This window comes from Colius striatus, chromosome 3, assembly GCF_028858725.1.
Source record: "Colius striatus isolate bColStr4 chromosome 3, bColStr4.1.hap1, whole genome shotgun sequence".
NCBI lineage: Eukaryota > Metazoa > Chordata > Aves > Coliiformes > Coliidae > Colius > Colius striatus.
Window position 1 is genome coordinate 21,376,056 of NC_084761.1, and position 9,945 is coordinate 21,386,000.

General features: G+C 43.2%; 1 long non-coding RNA gene across 1 annotated transcript; it reads left to right on the forward strand.

The window, feature by feature from the left end:
* Positions 1–22: 22 nt before the first annotated feature.
* LOC133625111 (uncharacterized) lies at positions 23–8,980 on the forward strand. The gene is made up of 3 exons (XR_009818421.1): positions 23–423; positions 894–1,032; positions 7,901–8,980. It is a non-coding gene; the product is annotated as an uncharacterized LOC133625111 (long non-coding RNA).
* The last annotated feature ends 965 nt before the right edge of the window (positions 8,981–9,945 follow it).

Genomic DNA, 9,945 nt, shown 5'->3' on the forward strand with positions numbered 1-9,945 from the left:
GCCACTGGCGTTCAGCACCACCGGGAGGAGGGGGGCTCCCCGCCCGCCCGCCCGCCTGCCTGCCCGCACGCACACATACACACACATACTGCCCTCCGCCGCCCCCGCCGCCGCGACAGGGAGAGTCCCGGTGCGTGAGGCGGCGCAGAGCCCGCCGGCAGGGCGGAACGGAGGACGGAAGGGAGGACGGACGGACGGGACTCTGTGCCCTCGGGCCGCGCAGCGGAAGGATCGCGCGGAGGTAGCGCGGCCCCGTGGGCCCTCCGCGGCGCCTGCGCGGCTGTCGGACGGGCGGGCGGTTGAGCGGACGGTAGATGCGGCCGTGTCTGCGCTGACTGAGGGGCGGCTCCGGTGAACGGCTCCCCGCCCCGACTCCTGCTGGGACGGAGCCGCCGGCGCCTACGTGGTCGGTGGCCGCGAAAGGTGAGGCGGTCACCTTCTCGCCGGCCCGTAGAGATGATGCGGCAGGGGCCTGCCGGGCAGGGACGAGGAGGCGGCCGGCTGTCAGCGCCGCACTCCGCACACCTCCCCGCTGCAAGCGGGTGTACGGGGCCACGGAGCCTGTTTGCTGCTTCCAGCAAAGGAGGCTTAAGTTCGCCCCCATTAGTAACAGGTGAACGCTTTAAGGTTTCATTTAAAACACGAAGCATAAGCAAGGATAATTGTCAAAAACCCTCTTACGCAGACGGTCAGCAAAAGCATCGAGTTGCTGCTTTTATGTCTGTCCCTGCGTTTGCTGGGACAAGGCTCCCTGTTACCCCGGACTTCATTGCGGCTGTTCAAGATGCAAACAGGAATTTACCGTTTACTTACTTTATTGACTTACTTAGGCCTCGCCCCAACTTCAGAAGCCTGAATGAGGGATGCACTCTCCTTTTTCTTCTCGTTTTCAGCTGGCAGGCTCTGTCTAGCAGTCCCACTGACGCAGCAGAAGACACAGATGCTTGAAGTGCCAGGGAAGCCGAGATGTTTTCTCACAGCTCCATTTATTCCTTTTTGTTCACTAGACTTGAGAACTGGACAGCTAAACTTGTGAGTGTTCACATTTCTTTGTAACGTAAGTCTTTTGAGGAGGCTGGGGGTGTGTTACGATGCTGTACCATTGTAACACCAGGACCAGGAACAGAATAAATACTTTGCATGGAAATCCTGGCACTGTGAAGATGAGTGGCAAAACCTTGCTATACCACTATGGGTTGAAATTGGCAGATAAAAGCAAGACGTTCAGAGCAAAGGCAACTCATTTTCTTTAAACTCCTTCCAGTATCTGTAGTTATTAGCTGTTCAAACAGCACCCAAAGGAGGATTTCCTCTAGAGATAACAAGCACAGTGACATAAATCAAGTGCAGAGAGAGCATAGGGTTTTTTTTATTGTTGTTATTTATTTCCCACCAAATAAAATTCTGAATCTATTTGCTGAAAAAATTATCTGTCATAAGTTTTCTCCAGTAACTTCTTGGGCTTCCCTTCTAAGACTGAAATGAAAGGCTATTTTGGCTGCAGCTATCCAGCTCCTCACTGCATAGGGCAAACTGCTTTTTTAATCTTACTGTGTGCTACTCCCTTCTGGTTTTCTTACTTTTAATCTTGAAGTAGGATATGCCTTTTAGAACTAGGAAGGTGCAGATAAGGGCAAGTCTCACTGGAATTTTATCTAACTTTCCCAGTGTCATTCTAATTCTTCCGTGTCTCATTGTTTAAGGAACACTGGTTAAGAAGTTACGGTTTTCCAAAATCGATTGGCCTACTGGTAGTTTGTGGCAGTGGCCAAGGAAAATAATTGAGCTGATGCTCCTAGCTGGGAAGTTCTTGCTGGAGGTCTGACTGACACTGTCCTGTAATTGTTCCACTCCCGCAGTTACAAAAGTTCTTGCATATTCTACTGTTTGCTCCAGTGATTTCCATCAGGGCCCTTCCCAGAACATTTTGCATGTCAGTGCTGGAAGCTCAAGGCAGTTCAGCACATCCTCAGAGCAGCAGGCTCTGGAGTTGATGGTTTGGCAGGATCTTCTAGTGCTAACATACCACAACAGAGTTCATTTTATTCTTCTTGTGCTGAATGTGCCCTCAGCTGGATAAATGTGATTACAGTCCCTTGTCCTCAGTAACAGTCAGAAGGGACAGTTGAGGTGGCACCCAAGTGAGTTGAAACCAGCGCAATAAACTAGTCAGCTCCTCCTTACAAAGGAAATTCTGGAGACTGAGGGACCTTGTGCAGGAGGGACCTCAGAGCCTGTAGTCCTAGCAGAGTGGTCAGTTGAAAGCGAGGTCTCTCAGGACCACCTCAAGCTACAGAGGCAGGAGGTGGCCCAGGTTTGGGCACAACTGCCCAGCAGTCAAAATAGCAGCACAGTTGTACGCACTCTGAGAAGAAAGGCACAGCATGTACCCAGAGCAGCTGAGGGTATGGTGGGCAGGCTGCCATAATTAAGTGTCTGCCAAGGCCAAGGGATTTAGAGAGCCTGCTGAGACGGAGATGGAGACACCCAGCAAGAACTCTATGTGTTTGGTCCTGTGACCCCGGATAAAGCAAAAGAGGCAATATTACACGTAGAAGAAAAAAAATAAGCTGGTAAATGTACAGTAAGTGTAACTAGAGGAGGACTACTGCACCAGTACAAGCAGGTGTCCTGCATGCAGGGACTTGATGCCCTGTTCAAAAATCCAATGCCTTGGAACAGTATAAAGACCTCTTATGCCATGTCAGCCAAGGAAGAGGAATGTTTTGGTAGCAAGGAGAAGGCTTATTCATCCCCAGGGCAGGAGATGTTTTAAAAGAGACTCAACAGGACGAGTGCATTGTCACAGGCAGCAGGTACAGTGGACTCACTTTCCAGGTGTGCAAGGGGCTTACAGCAATACAAGTTGCTCTGGTCACAGCAAAATAAAGTGTGTCCCAGCCTGACTCCCAAGACAGTGTGATGGTATGTAAGTGTCACTATGCAGATAGCCACTGCCTTAACACAAACTGTGCTCTAGGGAGGTGACCAACCAGTAAATATCAAAACCATGAGAGATCTGCATTAGTGGAAACAAGAAAATCCCACATAAAAGACATTTGTAGTAGTTGCCTTTCAGCTCACACAATGCCTGATTTTTTCTACCACTGAGCAGAGAGAAAGATGAGACGCTACAGGATTCACAGCCAAATCCCAGTAAGTGGGAAGGGGAAGGACATGTATCTTTGCAGCAGAGGTTGGTATCTGTGCTGTTTAAACACCCTTCAGAGGGAAAAACAGATGTCTTGTGGTTTGGCTCTATGTTCTGCTTTGGAGACCCAAGTACTATTCACTGCGTGACTTTTGATCAGTCAGTTAAACCCACAGTTGCAAAGGTTAATGCTGATTTTCATATCCACCCAACTTAGGTGCACACAAAGTCCAGCATGGGTGAGCAAGCTTGATGAGTTCAAATATGTATGCAGACAGCCACTTCAGAACAAGGATAAATTTACCCTCATGCCAGCTTGGTTGTGAGGCTAAATTAAAATATTTTGTAAAGCATTTTAATATCTCAAGGGACTAGAGGCATACAAACCTTGACTACTAATTGCTATTTGGATTTAGCTGGTTGAGTTTAGTTTGGTGGGTACAATATATCTAGTTATTCCTGTGGATATGCTTTGGCTCCAACCACTGTATAACTTACCTGTATTTCTTGCTAAGCTGAGATCTTTAAAATAGCAAGGAAGTTTTGATCAGGTCACAGAAGGTAACATTAACATTGGTTTAAAGAAAAAGCCACACAAACCCTTAAAAAATTAATGAAAAAGTCCTATTGTTCTTTTCTGACCCCATCTTGGGCATAAAATTGGGTGAGCAACTGGGCTCTCATCAGAAGTCATGTTTATTGGGGCACTGGAAGCACCTGGAGTATCTCTGCTGCCTGCCTGTAGGCAGGCTGGGCTTGGGCCCTTGATAGGGAAACCCTCCACAAGGCATGTGAGTGTTCATCGAGGCAGTCAGGAGAGATGTGTACACTGGTGGCACTAGAGAAATATCCTGAGGCTTGCTCAGGCCTTGGAAAGGCTTCTCCTCTTGGAGGGAACTCATTTTTTCAAAGACTGGAATGAAACAGACTCTCAGGAAGCAATTTTTCAAAAACTGCAAAGAAAGTTACACTGTTTTCTTTGTCCAGAGGCACAGTTTGCAAAGCAATATTGTGGAACACTGGGAAAAGCAACAGAAGGAAACAGGAGAATCTTAAACATAGTTAATGGCAAAATTACCTGACAAGACTTTGCTGAGCTTCCTAGGGGTAAGCGGACATCAAATACAAACCATTAGCACATAGTAACTCTCAAAGGGGAGTGAAATCAGTTTGAGCACTGAACTGTCTTTGACCTCTGTGAAGGCTCAACCATCCAAAATGGCTAGTTATTTTTGCAAACCTTACCCTTTCTGTGCAATACATCAATAAATGGAAGGATGATTTTCCAACTAAGTTGTGTGGAAATCAGTACATACAAATTTTAAGACTGCTCGACCTTGTAAGTACATTAGCCATGCTTGTTCTTCCAGGCAATAATGATTTGCCCTTTGAAAAAAATTAATCTACTATTCCCAAAGTATCTGGCAAACGAAAAAAAGAAACTAGATGCAGGCTCTTTGATTCTCTCAGCTTAAAATGTAGATTTCCACTGCAGCTGGATGGACAAACCCTGGCTTCAGTTTCACAAGCAGAATTCAGCCGTTCCGTGTCTGAAACTGAAGCTAGATTGTTGTCCTGGCTTCGGACAGGAAGAAGCATCTGGCCAGTAAGAGGCTAGCAGCAAGTAAGCCCCCTGTCCACAGTACTCTGTGTTGACTATTTTTTTTTTTTCCAAAATAGATGAGGAAAAAAAGCAACGTAAATTCTGTGTTCAAGTACTTGTCAGCTTTGGGAAAGAAATAAAAAAATGCTCAACAAAAAAAAACTAGGTGGCCTGCACACTAAATGTCTCAGGTACCTAAATCCATTTTAAATAAAGATAACAGAATGAGCAGCTATGTCTGCATGTAGCATTCACAGCCAACAAATTGTGCAATTATGCAATCTGTTCCGTCCCTTTTAAATCGTCAGTTTTAGTGCTCTCCCTTATCAGAAGCTATCACCTGTCCTGCAGGGAGAGGCAGTCTCTCAGGTATGTAGTCACTTGGTTCTGATTGTAGGTCTGCAGCACAGCATGTTAAATGAAGTCTGGTGACACTAGATATCATCAGAAGCTGAATCATAGAAGTGCCAGATCAACTGTAACATCTCCACAGCCTCTTAGGACTTCAGAGCTGTTACTGTGCTGCTTTCCTGACAGTCTCTTGCAACTTCTTCCTAACAGCAGGAATGTAAATTATTTACCAGGAAAACAAACCCTGCTCTTTGAGCTGAGGAAGATTCCCTTACTATCTGTTTTCACCACAGGGCTTCTCGAAACTGAGACACACTTCTGCTTTCATCCAGAACAACAAAATACACACTTAGGTTTAGCAAATGAAGCACCTCTTTCATATTCAGTGATTAATTGGGAGAGGAGGACTGAGGGCACTAAATTAACCTTTTTACCCAATGTATTTTTACTAAACGTCCCCATCATGTGGTTTTCTCAAGCATAACAGATGTTTCCTGTGCTTTGCTTTACTATTTGGAAAATGTTCTATTCCATTTACCTTGGTAATAGCAAAAGATTCAGACTGTGTTCCTGTGCCAACCTTTGGGTTGGCACCTGTAAATCAGTCATTCTTCCTAGAAAATAGATGGCTAGTCAAAAAGGCATGCTGCCACACACCAGAACACCCACAGCAGATAGGCCTGTATCTCTTCCTCTACAGCATTTCCAGTTTCACCCATTTAGTATTGGCAGCACGAAGGATACAGTGGGACAGCTAGCTGATAATATTTCATGCGTGTTTCTCCTTAATTTTGTTTCATATATATGATCTACATCCATGAATCCACATTACTATAGGGGAAAAAAATCCTTCTTAAATTAACTATCTGCATCCAAACATTTTTGACCTGCTCTTCTAAAGAAGAAAATGGGGGCTAGTTTTCAAAAAACTTTTTTCATAGAGTCATCATCTGCCATTGAGTTTAATTCTTGTCTAACTTGAAGAGATGTGTTTTCTTGAATCACTTTCTAAACTAAAAGATTAACTTTTACGGACTTTCTTAATAGTGCTGGAAGCAAAACAGGGTGGTAATACAGCAGTACAGGTGAAGCAGAAAATTACCTACTTTCACAATCCCAGATCAATAAATAAGCAGGTATTATAAACACAAAGATGTTAAGTGGAATAAAGAGTCATAAAATCAAAGAATAACTGAGACTGGAAGAGACCTCTGGAGGTTTCCTAGGCCAAATTTCTGCTCGAAGCAGAGCTAATTTTTAATGTAAATGATGTTGAATAGTTCTTCACACTGTGCTTAACAAAGATGATGTGGAAGTGTATGGGGATGGCCATCAAGGTAAATCAAAACAATGACAGCATTCCTACTCCAAACAAACCTTCTGCTAAAGCACCTTTAGTGTGGCCTTCAAGAAGAGAGAAAATGTGACGGTACCTTACAAATTCATTCTGTCTGGCTCATTTAATACAATTTTTCTTACCTTTTTCCTTTCCGTGACATAAAAAATCCTTTCTTTTTTCTGTATCTACATAAGGGCAGTTCACATTAATTACCTGGCTGTGGTTGTACTTCACTGTAGACATCATCATCTGTCATTGGATATTTTATGTCCTGGAGAGTTCTTGTCAGCATTGTTGGAGTTTATAATCTTGCAAAACATATAGTATTTGTGGGACACTTGTATAAAGGCAATTTTAAAAGGATAATTTGCTGCCCAGTGACATAATGACTTGCACTTTTCTATGTGGATCAGGATCACATTTGCTGACACTCTTCTGCATCGAAGAAAGGTAGCAGACTTTACAAAAGTGACATACACTCTCATTTGCTGATATACACTTCCATTTGCTAAAAATCATCTGGCAGCTCAACTGGGTACAGCAGTGTTCATTTGCTACCTTTGCCGTACCACTAGGGCCTGACTTTTCTTCCACTGAAGGAGAAAGGAGCTTTCCCACGGGCTGCAGTGACAGCAGGAGAAGAGCAGACACAGATGAGGCTAGGTGTTGGAGAATTTTCTGCATGCTCTGGAAGTGTTTAGGGAACCGTGTGATATGTGATCCTAAATACAAGGACAAGTAGTTTGTACTTTTGAGTTAGATCCAGATATTTCCAGACATGCAGAGCTACCTACTGACTGTACATCTGAGAAAGTACATCTGAATTAGTTCTTCTGGCAAGTATTGAGAGAATGTTGGTGAAATGTGCCTGGATATGGTAGCTTAAGATAGAACTATGCTGGTAATGTTCCTGCAGCTGTTACTTGGAAAACATCTGTGGTGCTGTGCAGGGGAATCCGTACATCTCTGTTCACACTAGCACAGAGCAATTAATCTTGTGAAACAAACTAGAAACTACTATTGGGAAGGATATTATGCACCAATGGGCATGAAATGACTAAAGGTAATAATCCTTTGGAAAGAAAGGCAAAAAATGGAATATTCTGTTTCTGGCACAGAAAATAGAGTAAGATTGGCAGACTATGTGAGGCTTCTGGGACTCCAACTGCTCGTTATTTGAGAAACAATAACCAATCCACTAGATTTGAGAGGTGACATTTTTTACACTTACAGTTGGAAAAAAACCTTCTGTCTTTGATAATTTGTGACAGTTTATATTTGTGTAGTCTGATAAAAGGAAGAATATACTGGTTGATATGTTATTTACAGTTAATGGTTATCCCTATGCAAAGTATAAAAGACATTGCCCCAAATAACTCAATTTTAGCAGAAGAGATACAAGGAGGTAAACTTAAGAAACCCTGGGAAAGGACAATGTGATGTATTTTGTTTACAGGACGTGGGATAATGAAAGGAATTTTCATCTCCTGAGGCTTTCAAATTAACCCATGGTCATTAGAAGGTGTGCTTCCTGAAATGGAATGGCCCGTTGTATTCAAGAGCTCAGACTGGGTAATCTGAGAGGCAAGTGCATAAGGAACAGAGAATGCCTTTGGGAACACCACAGAGAATGGCAGAGTGAGAAATGAGACAGGGGATATCTGACTGGTGGACAGAAATTTGTCACTCACTGCTCCTGAGGCAGGGTTTGTGCTAAGAGATGGTGAAGCATAAGTTGCAGTGTGTGACCTGACACATCATCTCCTAGTAGCCACGTATGAGCTCTGTGGTACAGAATATCTATACTTGGCTGTTTTACCTGTTTTCTCTCATGATACTTGCATTGTGTGATTAAAAAAAAAGGGAAATCAAGATGAACACATCTTTCTATTGTTTCAGAGATGCTTTTTGCAAAGGGTGCTTTGGCTTCTTGGTGTTTAATCCAAACCACATAAAAATGGATTTGCCCCATCTGAAGTATGAAAAGAAATTTAAAATATCTGTTCCCAGTCCTCATAACTGAATGCCTCCTAGTAAATCATTTTACTCAACAGTTGCCTGGTTCTACTGTGAGAAAAGGGACAGCTCTTTTTTTCTTGGTTTAACTTTTAATGACTAATTTAAATCCCATTTATATGGAATCCCTATGATTTTGAAAATGCCTTCCGAAATTATCCACAACTACCTTTCTAAAAAAAATACTTTAAAGAGCCTTACCTACAACATTGCCTAGAATTATCTTGTCAGTTACATAAAAGAACCCACTTGAAATAAGTGATAAAAATATACAGGGAAGGAAACGCACCTTCCAGTAACAAATCATCATTAAAAGAGAACTTGAAGCAAACTGCTAGTTACCTGGTCATGCTTAGACAAGCACAAGGTTATTGAAACATACAGCTTCCTTTCAGGCAATTTAACTTGCACTGAAGGCAAATTATTGCCATAAAAGCTCTGAAGCACGTTGCTCAGGCATTTGATACAATTCTGTTGACTTCTAGAAGATTACCCTGCACAGCGATGTCAGTGGGATCAGAATAGGGTTTGCATTTTCAGCTGCTGTTACAAATGCCTCCTGCAACGTCTTCCTCTAGAAAAATGATATATGCATCTGATATTATTATCTGAAAAAGACAGGAGGCAAGATTTTTATAGCCTTGAAGGTGCAATATAGATATCTGACAATAGCTATAATTGAAATTGGTGAGACTGAGCTGGCTCACAAAGAAGCTTCAAGGGCACTAAGACAAAAGGCACCTAAACCCACTCAGTGCAGAAATCATGAGTAGTAATTGTGTTCACTGTCTAAAGTATGAAATATGCCACAGATTTGGAGTCTTTGCTGGCTCCTTTGTTTTTCTCAGTGCATAAAGAGTGGAATTTGAACAAGGTGGGGCAACAGCAACCTGTGAGAAACAAAACTGCAAATATTCTTGACGTGGCAATGGTGAAGTCATCTGCAAGTGCCTTCCCCTTTTCCCTGTCTGTACGTGAGGGTTTGCACGGGGGTGGGGTTCACTTCCCCCTTCCTCTTCTCATTCCAGAACCATTTTTAAGGCCTCCAAAATGAGATTTGATGACGTTACAAAACCAGGTTGCATTGAATGCTGTGCTTGCAGGCTTAGCAATTAGCTCCTTAACACCACTCTAGATCTTTTCAGCTCTGTGTAGACAGAGGCCTTCATGAAAATGCAGGCAGAAAATGAGGGTCGCTGAAGAATGTTGTTCATTCCCCAGCCGTTTCCTCGTGCTCTGTCAGTATCAGAGGTTGTGGATTGCTGTGGTTACCAGCATACCTACATGAGCTTGCTCAGAGCAGTGAAATAATAGACAGGGGCCTATCCACAGGGTTATGTCTGGAACAAAATCCTTTTGCATCAGTGAAAATTCTCAGTGAAGACCTGGAATTTCCTTCATGAATCAATATTTTAGCACTACAAACAAGACAATTTTTAGCTCTATTTTACAAGTTTTGTGCCAGTTATTGCACAAGGAATAAGA